We start from the raw sequence: 10,656 nt of genomic DNA on the forward strand, positions 1-10,656 counted from the left end.
AAGAGGTGGATTGAGTGTGTAAAAACAGATATGCTGGACTGGGGAGTGGATGAAGAAACAGTTAGAGATAGACCAACGTGGCGCAAATTGATATTCCGGGCTGACCCCAAATAATCTGGGATATAGGCCAGGACAAAGAAGAAGAAGAAGATAAATGGAAGAATACTTAGAAAAGAAAATATATATTTACAGAAAGAGTTATAATGATTATCATATAATTAGTGTATCATTAACAGTTGAAAAATTTATGTTTAGTGCTTCAGGTCTATCTGCGTTTGTTATAGTTCCGTTAGCAGTATTAAGCTTAGGAGCCGGAATAATCGAAGTTATAGATAAGTCATTAAAAGTATCGGAAAGAAAGGAGGAATACAAGCAAACATTTAAATTTTATAAACAGCTATTTAATCTATTCAAAGCTGGGAACATATCAGAATCTGACGTGTATTTGAGATAAGAACAGTTTATTATCTTTACACTCCCTTTTATTCTCCACATGAAATTTATTTTTTGTCTTTTTTGTACAAATATGAAATATTTCCCATTGGAAAAATATATAAAGAAAGCACAATTGAATGTAGGCTATATAAATTTTTGAATAAATAAATGAAGAGAGGAAAAGGTGCTGTTAATGATATGATAAACAAATTACCGTTTGAAATAAATTTACCTAACTATTTTTTTACAGGTCAGGGAACTCAACTATTATGGGGTATAACTAGATTAAATCCTGATTTATCCTACAAGTCATGGAGTGAACCAATAAACAAAGTAGACGAAACTGCATATAGACATGATATTTGCTATTTAAAAAATAAAGATACAAAAACTAGAAATGAAATCTGTCATAAAAATATGTTAAATGAATTAGATGCTATAGAAAACCCCTCACTTATAGAAAGAATAGAAAGAGGAATTGTTAAACCAATTATTAGTGAAAAGAAGAGAATCGGTCTTGGAATTTCTCCCAATATAAATAGTATCTATTTCTTAAAGCGTAAAAAGAGAACAAAAACAAATAATATTATAGAAACAAGAACAAAAAATAATAAACCTATAGCGAAAGGAACGTGTACTGTTTGTAGTACTAAAAAAGCTGTTTTTTTATGAGTTTGATTAAGGATGTTCATTATAATCCTGAAAATGGTTACTGTGATATAAATGAATTACAAAAAAAGACTAGTTTACCTATAAAAGTTATTAAAGAATTTTTACATCAACAGGGTGAATATACTAAACATAAACCAATTATTAGAAAATTTAATAGAAGAAGAACTTACGTTTCTCACATTGATGATCAATGGCAAGCAGATTTAGTAGATATGTAGAAATTTACAAGATATAATGACAATACTAATTATATATTAACTGTTATTGATATATTTAGTAAATACGCTTGGGCTATTCTAAAAGAAAAAACGGGTGAAGAAATATCCAAAGCATTTGCTAAAATTTTTAAGATAAGATCACCAAAAAAGCTACAAACCGACAAGGGGAGTGAATTTATCAATAAAGTTACACAGCAGTTGTTTAAAGATAATAATATTCATTGGTTTACTACAGAAAATATAGAAATAAAATGCTCAGTCGTCGAAAGATTTAATAGAACTCTAAAGACGAAAATGTGGAAATATTTTACTGCTAACAACACTAAAAAATAGATAGACGTTTTAGATAAATTAATTTAAAATTATAATAACTCTTATCATAGATCAATAAAAATGACTCCGGTAGAAGCAAGTATAAAAGATAACGTATTGAAAGTTTATGAAAATGTGTTTAAAAGAAAAATTATTTCACAATCTCCTAAATATAAAGTAGGTGATACGGTTATAATATCTATATACAAAAAACCATTTAAGAAAGGTTATTTACCCTCTTACACAGAGGAAGTATTTATAATATCTGAAGTGTTGAAGACTGATCCAATTACTTATCGAATTAAAGATTTAAATGATGAAGATATTAAAGGAATTTTTTATGAAAATGAGTTAGTAAAATATGATAAACAGGATATAGTTTATAAGATAGAAAAAATAATTAGAAAGAAAGGAAAAAAAATATTTAGTTAAGTGGTTAGGGTATCTCGATTCATTTAATAGTTGGATTGATAAAAAAGACATTAATTAACAAACATTTTATTTTATTTTTATATGATACANTCTATTAGTAATATTACAGTTGTAAATGAGGGGTTTGGTCCCCAAATCTTATAGCCCCCTCGACCAAAAATGAGGAACCATACTTCTAATTGTCATTCTTTTCAAGATATTGTGTCTTATGTCCACTCTTAGGTTGACACCAGTCTGTGTCGGTTGAAAGACGTGTGGTAGTTGATGCATTGATCACGGTATTAAACTTTGTAAAAGTATATAAAACATGAAAATTATTTATTATAAAGAGAGCGTAAAAATGTTTAAAAAGACAAAATGGTCGAAAGAGATCTGATCTGTGCATCAACTTTTATGCGTCTTTCGTCCGACGTAGACCCTTCCCGCTTGGGCCTACTCCTGTCTACTGTTTTTCTGCAAAGACTGTGGTAAAGTGGAAAATTGGACACGCAACGCAGTATATGAAAGGAGATCTGAGGTTATCCTTACCCGTTTGAGAATTGTACATACTCGGTTGACTCATCAATACCTTTCGAAGGATGATGACCAGCCAATATTGCAATTGTAGTGTAAGTGTTAAGCACATACTGTGCAACTGCATTGCCTCTGAGAGGATTTGTAGACAACATTTTGGAAATGCAAGTTTGACAGAGATTCTGGGCTAGAGGCCAAATATAAATAAGTTATTGAACTTTCTGAAAGTCACTAATTATTATAAACAAATTTGATTATTTATTTATCTATTTATATGTTGTTATTATATGTGTACTGTTATATATTTTTGTTATTGGTTTTGTTATTTATTATTTTATTTATTTATTTAATATTTTACATTATATATTCATTTATATTTATTAGATTATATTATTATACCATTTGACATGGCGCAGCTTGGTCTATGTGGCCCTTGCGCCAATAAATTCTAACCAACCTACCAACCTATGGTAAAGTGGAAAACTTTGGATTTTTGGCATTATTTTGAGAAATGGTTTCAGATTTTTCACTTAGATTTCACCCCAGTTTTGAAGGTCTTCAAAATTTCAGATGGACTGATTTAGGGTGGTGTATATCTCAGAGTTGCATGAAGACTGTTGGTTTCTCTGACTTTTTACTCTTATAGATGTGGTNTCTTAATAAATTATTGAACTTTCTGAAAGTCACTAATTATTATAAACAAATTTGATTATTTATTTATCTATTTATATGTTGTTATTATATGTGTACTGTTATATATTTTTGTTATTGGTTTTGTTATTTATTATTTTATTTATTTATTTAATATTTTACATTATATATTCATTTATATTTATTAGATTATATTATTTTACCATATGACATGGCGCAGCTTGGTCTATGTGGCTTTTGCGCCAATAAACCCTAATGTAACTAACTAACTGATGTATATTTAGAGTTGATAAGTGATTATAATATGCTTTTAATGTTAGAAAAGGGGATAAGAGGAGGAATTTCTCAATGTCAAGAGGTATGGAAATGTAAATAATAAGTATATGGTAGATTATGATGAAAACAAGGAATCTAATTATTTGATTTATCTAGATGCTAATAACTTATATGGATAGGCCATGAGTCAATATTTACCATATAGAGGATTTAAATGGTGTGAGGAAAATAATATTGATTTCTTCTTGAATATTTCTGATGAGAATAAAATAGGATATATATTAGAAGTTGATCTGGAATATCCAAAAAAATTACATGATTATCATTCTGATCTACCTTTGGCTCCAGAGAACAGAATACCAGATGGATAAAAGCAATCTAAATTATTAACCACATTATATGATAAAAAAGAAGCATGTGCTTCATTATAGAAATCTTAAACAATATTTAAAAATGGGGATGAAACTCAAAAAGATACATAGAGTATTAGAATTCAAGCAATCAGATTGGTTAAAGAAATACATAGATATGAATACAGAAATGAGAACTAAAGCAACTAATGATTTCGAAAAGGACTTTTTCAAACTAATGAACAACTCTGTGTTTGGAAAGACAATGGAATATGTAAGAAATCGTGTTGATATAAGATTATGTCGTGACACCAAAAAAGAAAAAAAATTAATCGCAAACCGAACTTTAAACATCGAACCATATTTACCGAAAACCTATGTGCTATTCACATGTATAAGAAAAAAATAGTCTTTAATAAACCTATCTATGTGGGAATGAGTATATTAGATCTTTCGAAGCATTTCATGTATGATTTTCATTATAATGTGATGAAACCTAAATATGAAGATAACATAAAATTGTTATATCAAAATACAGACAGTTATATATATGATATAAAAACAGATGATATTTATCAGGATATGAAGGGAATGATTGATTACTTTGATACATCTGATTATCCTGAGAATAATCAATATGGAATACCAAGAGTTAATAAGAAGGTGTTAGGCAAAATGAAGGATGAGAATAATGGAAAAATAATGAGAGAATTTGTTGGTTTAAAAGCAAAAATGTATGCTTTTAAAGTAGAAGATCAGATAACAAAGAAATCAAAAGGAGTAAAGAAATGTGTTGTTAAAGATAGGATATCATTTGATGATTATAAAAACTGTTTATATAATAGAACAGAACATTCAAGAACAATGAATCTAATTAGAAGCAAGAAACATGAACTTTATTCAATAGAAGTTAATAAGAAGGTGTTATCACCACATGATGATAAGAGACATATATTGGAGGATGAAATTAATACATTAGCATTAGGTCATTATAAAATAAAAAGAAATTAATTTTTTTCTTATATAAATGAACTCTAGAATAAAGTGAGCTGTTCATTGGGATGGTTTTCCTAAACGAGGAAATTTAACAAAAGATCTAATAAGAGATTTTAAAGATGAAGTTAACTGGGATTTGATTTCATTATTTCAAAAGTTATCAGAACGATTCATAAAAGAATTTAAAGATAAAGTTAATTGGGATTCAATATCTCATTATCAAAAATTGTCTGAATTTTTTATTAATGAATTTAAAAATAGAGTTAACTGGAAAAAATATTAGAACATCAAACCCTCTCAGAAAATTTTATAAGACTACATGAGGATAAAGTTAATTGGAAACTCATCTCTACATATCAAACATTATCTTTAGAATTTATTCAAGAATATGAAAATAAAGTGGATTGGGAAGCTATATCTCGATTTCAAAATTTAGATAATGACTTTATTAGAAAAAATGCTTTTAAATTAAATTTAAATTCACTTTTATAATATCAAACTATATCGGAACAATTACTTGAAGACTTAGATCAATTAATTGTACTAGACTGGAAAATAGTTGTTAAACATCAAGAATTATCTGAAGATTTTGTTATAAAACATAAAAATAAAATTGATTGGTGTGATGTGATTTTAAAAAAAAGATTCTCTGACAAATTTATTGAAAATAATTATAAAAATATAGTTGTTTCATTGTTGGCAAGAATTCGTAATAAATAATTTTTTTCTAATATAAATGGAGATTGATATTAGTAATCTAGAATTGACAATAATTCACTATGGTGGGAAAGAAAGATTTAATTATATTCGGAAAAATGAAAGGGGGCATTTATATATGTTTGATTATGTTGATACACCTGATGGTAGATTTTTATATACACCAGAAGGTAAATTTTTACATATTGATAGATAGTTTCCTATATTGAATTTTTTAACAAATACATTAAATAAATTTTTTCCAATATTAATGGAAACAAAGAAGAAACTAAACAATATTGGTAAACTTCAAAATATTCCAACAAAAAAATCATATGAGTTGGAAATTAATTATGAATATCCTATTGATTATATTAAAACAATATCCACTCGCTTTGGTGATAAAAATAGTAGATCTTNTGGAAACAAAGAAGAAACTAAACAATATTGGTAAACTTCAAAATATTCCAACAAAGAAATTATATGAGTTGGAAATTAATTATGAATATTCTATTGATTATATTAAAACAATATCCACTCGCTTTGGTGATAAAAATAGTAGTTCTTGAGGGTGGAGAATTTCAAGTTTTCTACCTGATCGATTTAATAAATTAGAAGATAAATATTTTGAGAAAATGTCTGATTCTAAATTTGTTTATAAGGGAATGGAAGATCGAGGGAAAAATTATAAAGCTCATATTATTGAGTTTGTTTGACTTTTTTTATATTTACTTTTCTTTAAATAAATCAACGAGATTGTGGAAATAAGTATATTATTAACTTTTTTTATATTTTCTTTAACTGTCAGTGTGATTAAATTTAGTGAATTTTGTAAAAATTAATGAGATTTTCAACAGTTTATAAAATTTAGAGAATTTTATAATAAATTTATTGAGATTTCAACAGTTTTTAAATTTAGTTAATTTTTACTATTAATTTTATGACTTTTACTATTGATTTGATTAAATTCATTTACTTTTTAAAATCTTAAATTTTGTGGGGCTGAACATACATTAATTTACTACTCTTATCTAATTCCTGGTGCAGTGATGTAAACTTTTTGTATCAGAAATTGTGAATGTTGTCTACACTAGGTGTCTTCCACTTGTGTGTTCTGTTAACAGCGTAGCTAATGTCGTGTATGTTTGTTTCAGCACAGGGCATAGTTGGTATGTTGAGCAAGTTTCTGTTCTCCTCCTTGATCCAGCCTGCATCAGCATTGTGTCTAAAAGCATTGAACCAAAGAGAAGACCAATAAGTTGTGAGTTCTTATTCTGTTGGTGTGCCACTGTGCTGTGTATCAGTGTTTGTTTTGGTACTTATTTGTCTATAGAAAAGTTTTTCATTGTTTGTGAATAATTTATTTTGTTGTTTTCGTAGTGTACATGTTTTGTATCTTTTTAGTCTATGTGCTTTGGCTGCGAGTTTCTGTTTTAGTGTATCTGTTACAGTCAAAACTCATTTTCAGTTAAAACGCGTTTTAACTAGTTGAAACTTGTTTATAATGGATGTTTTTGTTAAAACCCGTTTTGTCTAGTTAAAAGTAGCATTAACTAAAATTTATTTTTGATCAGCAGTAAATTCTAGTTTTAACTAGACAAAACGGGTTTTAACAAAAACATCCAGTATAAACTAGTTTCAACTAGTTAAAACGCTCCTACCTAAAAACTGCTTTTGACTACGACATACAGTCGACCCCCCCTATAACGTGCGTTCCTATAACGACAATTTTTTTAACGTAGCGAGAAAATTGTAGCAACATTCGTATAAAGTAGCTCCTAAAACGTCGTTTCGCGACAAGATTGATAGAATCTGGACAAATAGTGAATGAGCAGCCGAACTAATTACCTCTGCCCTGCGCCAAGCTATGGAGCGGCTAAATTGAGTTTGCTATCGTCTGTACAGTATTATATATAAATTATATATAAATAAGGTACTGTACATATAATTATATATTAATTATATATAATTTAGGTACTGTATATATAATTATATATTAACTTATTGTAACTTTATTATAATTAAATATATAATTTCCGCCGTCTAGCGTAGCGCCACGCTACGGAGATTTTTACGCTAACTATCGTCTGTCAGTATGTAAATTAGGTACCGTANATTATTTATATTAATGATGTCTCCAAAGGTCAAGTTATTTTTATGCGAAAAATTTGTTATTAGAAATCGCGGCCGCCGTTTCATGTGCTGTTTCGCGACGAAAACCAGCTTTAAGCAACAGCGTAGTCGAACAGTACATACTCGGTAAGTGATCCTATAATTTTTCGTTTATAGCATAGTTTAAACGGATTATTCCCAAAAAATTATACGTGTTTTGAAAATGTTGAGTGAAATTAGTCTATAATCGGTTAATTTTATAAAAGAAAACCTTTCGAACAGCCTTAGTCCGTAAAGTTCCCACCTATCGGGCTGCGATTGGCTCATGTATTTAATCATTCCTACAACGTAAAATTCGATTAGCGTGAAACGTATCTAAGCGTTATAGGGGGGTCTACTGTATAGTAATTCGGCTTAAGATGGTAAGCAGGGGAAGATGCCGAATTTTTGATATTTTCAAACGGTGACATTACATATTGTTATGTATTTGTATGATAAATCTTTGGGCCAATATTGAGTGCGGAAAGCTGTAGATGTCTACCGTTACTTCATTTTTTACATCCGAAAAGAATAAAAGCTAGATAAGAACGAAGTTTTTGTTGTGAAATGTTTCTAGAATAATTTTAAACTAAAAGTTATAAATAGAATTTATTAAAAATTTCGAAAAACAATTAATGTGTGATGTAGTTAAGTTTCTAAAGTTTCCATTGTGAGCTACCGCGCCATCTCGATCGAACATGCTAGAGCACGTGACTCCACTAGGCATTTTACTCTAACAAATGGAAAAGATGCCACATTTTTCTTAGGGTAACATGCCTATTTTTTGTTAATTGAATTCCAATAAGCTTATTTTTAATAATTTTTTTTTTCGTTTTATTGCAGGATATGCATAGAAATTACATACGGACTTCTCAAAAAGCTTTTTGGACTGAAAAAAGCTTTAAGCTAGCTATAGAGCACGTTAGAACAGGCGGAAACTTAACAATACTTATACTGTGCTGTTATACTTACTATGAAGTACTTTGTACTACATATGCAATAAATTAAATTTGATTAAGAAATTCAAAAATTAATTTTATGCAATTATATTTGTTATCTTACCCTAATGGCATTTGGCATCTCACCCGGATACTCGGGGTGAGATGTCTAAAATGTCAGACTGAAAAAGTCGTCATTCCAAACACAATATACAATTTTTTTAATAAACTTTAAAGTTTTACGTGAAAAACATACTCCAGAATATGATATTTTCATTAGAGTGCTCCAAAACCCAAATTATCTCTATTGTGAGATTAGCTGGGGGTACATTTCCTCTAACGAATTTGATATTACTTAATCGGCGCTAGTTGTTTAAACTAGTTCTCGGGTTGTCTACAAGAATGGCTTTTCCCAATTTAAGGAAATTCGAATGCGGAGGGACTTACAGTTAGAATAAATTTAAGGCGGAACTAAAGGATTTCACAGTTATTAGTTCGTACGTCTGGATCCCGACACCAGTTAATCAAATTTAAAATACGCAGATTAACACGCGTGTTGATATGATATAGGTTTGATTCAGATATTGGAAAAGAGACATTTCTTTAACAAATAATAAAAATAATTTAATAAACTAGAATAGACAAAATTATACAATATGAAATAACTCAAAAATTGAATTTAAATGAAGGAGACAATGGATCAATCAAAATTATACGCGCCAAGAGACAGAGCTCACAAATTTATGATAAACATACTACCTCGAACTTGACTTTATCTTATTCTGTATTCGAGATTATTCTTCATTACTAGAGTTCTCATACTTATGTTCATGGAGAGGTCTTGATAGGAACAATATTAAATATATATTCTATTTTCCTAACTAAAACTTATTTCAACATAAGATAATTATGTATATGAACGTTGGCTTTTTGGATACGATACGGATCCTAACTAAGGGCGTCGGCTTTATGGAGGCTACAGTAGACCTCCCCTATAAGACGGTAGGTACGTTCCGTTCTTTATGAATTAATTTCTTACGAGTCCTTGCCAATCATAGCCGGACACGTGTGAAGTTTACGGACTACGGCTGTTTGAAAGGTTTTCTTCCATAAGATTAATCGATTCTAGACTAATTCGACTCAACATTTCCAAACTACGTATATTTTTTGGTTAGGGATAATCTGTATGAACTACGCTATGTAGGATTACTTACCGAGTGTGCACCATTCGACGTCGCCATTGCTCAAGCTTGTTTTCGTCGCAGAGCAGCGCACCAAACCGCAGCCGATTTCTTATAAGTTATTTTTCTGCAAAAACTTCGTTGAACTTTGGAGACATTATAAATATAAATAATTTTTATGGCCGTTAAATAAGAAATGTTTCTTTCACAAGAAATGTATAAAATTACAGTGCTGTATGAGACTTACGGTACCTAATTTACATACTGTACAGACGATAGTAAACAACTTACTCGTCTAAACTCTCTGTAGCGTGGCGCTAGACAGCGGAAAGTATATATATAATTATAATAAAGTTATAATAAATTAAGTTAATACAGTAAAAACTGCTTAGGCGACCACCTGCATTCGACGGGCACCTGTCAAAACAAACAAACAAAAATTTCTGGCACGGAATAGTTTATCCATAGATCCTTCGTATAAGTTACCCGTATTAAACGACCACCTGTGTATCGCGACCGNAGGCAACCACCTGCATTCGACGGGCACCTGTCAAAACGGGCGAAAATTTATGGCACCGAATAGTTTATCTATAGAGTCTTTGTATAAGTTACCTGTATTAAACGACCACCTGTGTAACGCGACCGCAGGCATCGATATTTTGTCCAAAACAACATACAACACCTGTAATATGCGACCACTTTCGCGAATGTATCTGGTCTAAACTATTGTAAAAACTTATCTGAACAACGTTTCCAGTTTTTAATACAGTATAATGAATTAGTCTAAACTCTCGTTCGAATTCATTCCTGGGCACTTCTCCTACCCTTGAAATTA

General features: G+C 29.7%; 1 pseudogene; it reads left to right on the top strand.

Moving 5' to 3' along the window:
- Positions 1–1,718: 1,718 nt before the first annotated feature.
- Positions 1,719–4,870, top strand: LOC111635308 (annotated as a pseudogene).
- Positions 4,871–10,656: the final 5,786 nt, after the last annotated feature.

This window comes from Centruroides sculpturatus, unplaced genomic scaffold (genome assembly GCF_000671375.1).
Source record: "Centruroides sculpturatus isolate CEXI.00-Female unplaced genomic scaffold, Cexi_2.0 scaffold892, whole genome shotgun sequence".
Lineage (NCBI taxonomy): Eukaryota > Metazoa > Arthropoda > Arachnida > Scorpiones > Buthidae > Centruroides > Centruroides sculpturatus.